Source organism: Morone saxatilis, unplaced genomic scaffold, assembly GCF_004916995.1.
Source record: "Morone saxatilis isolate NCDOM2014 unplaced genomic scaffold, NCSU_SB_2.0 Contig17, whole genome shotgun sequence".
Classification (NCBI taxonomy): Eukaryota; Metazoa; Chordata; class Actinopteri; family Moronidae; genus Morone; species Morone saxatilis.
In genome coordinates this window covers 11,015,163-11,016,659 of record NW_023339729.1, presented here as the reverse complement: position 1 = coordinate 11,016,659, position 1,497 = coordinate 11,015,163, and positions in this window count along the sequence as shown.

Genomic DNA, 1,497 nt, shown 5'->3' with positions numbered 1-1,497 from the left:
AAAGCTGACTTTGACTTTGATTTTTTAAATGTCCTAATGTTTTCAAGTATTTCAGTAATGACTGGTTGAAGACAGAGTTCAGTTTGAATTTGTACATTTTACACATCCAATTTCATGTTATCTTTATAAGTCACAACAGGACTTTAATTGCACTCCTCTCTAAGGACTTTAATCCTTCTGTTCAGGCTGTCATTTTAATCATCTTAAAATCAGGTTTTTTTAATAACAATTCAATGCCAAAATAGCTGCAAATTATAGGAGGTCCCTTTTTGAAAGAGGGACACAAAATTCTCTTTGATACAACTGTTGCAAGCATCTGAGAAGGCAAAAGCTGTGGACTGTTTGGATGTAGAAATGAGGAAAATACAAAAGAAGGCAAAACAAAGAAAGAATCCTGACATTTAAGAATGATGATGAGGACAGTTGGGATGATGAGGCGGAGGATAATGCTCATATGTCATTTGGTGGGTGCTTTTCGTCAAATTGAGTGGAGAGCTTCGACTTGTTCGTTAGTTACGTTGGCAATGATGATAGTGATGATGAAGAAAGAGGAGGATGACAATCAAAAAGGATGACGACAATGATTACACGAAAACATTTCGAAAGTGTGACACCTCTCCTCCACTTATCAATCAAATGGTCAGGGTGAATGAAGAACTTGTGAATGGATGTGATCATGTGAATGAACACTGTATGCAATGACCATAGTCCACCAGTAGGTGTCCCTTTAATGTCTGCATTGTGCATTCCTGTCTTCACACAGTCCACTGCTTTGAAAGGCTCCAGTGCCCCCATAAATAAAGCTAATGTGGGTCAGTGACTTTCCTGCTCGTGGCAGCGAAAGCCCCTAAGCCCTGAACTAAAATCAGTTGATCCCAGTGCAGGCTCAGCATAGACCTTGGAGGCCTGATAAACTGAAAATGACTCAGATCCACTGAGAGTAAGATCCAATATGGAACAAGAACTCAGATTGTAGAGTGATACAAATATTCTCAGTGCTTTAAACACACTTTCCAGACTTCAAAAATACCAGGAAGAGCTACGCTGAAGAGGACTAATTGAACTAATTGAAGCCTCAAGCTGGCCATCATCAATATTATCTTCCTCAAAACCATAAATGACACTGATGTGCAGTGTCAGGTCCAAGATCAAACATGGATTTGAGACTGATTAAGCCTTAATTTACAAGCTCAGTTAATAAACCATTATTCCCAGCACAGCTCACTCTGAAGAAAAATAACAATTGAATGTTTACCCTGCTGATGTTAAAAGTGGGATGGAGACAGGCCAAATATTAATAACTATTTTCAAGCTTACAGATTTGTTATTATTGACGCGACGCAGCAGATGACATCAGGCTCTAATCTCTCAACATAGACCTTATTGAAATAGTTAGGTCATCATTAGGTCATGGCCCGTTGGTTCTGAGATACTACTCACATGAAAGCTCCTTCACTGTCCCGTGGCATTTAAGCTTCAGGGTTTCTTCGGATAAGA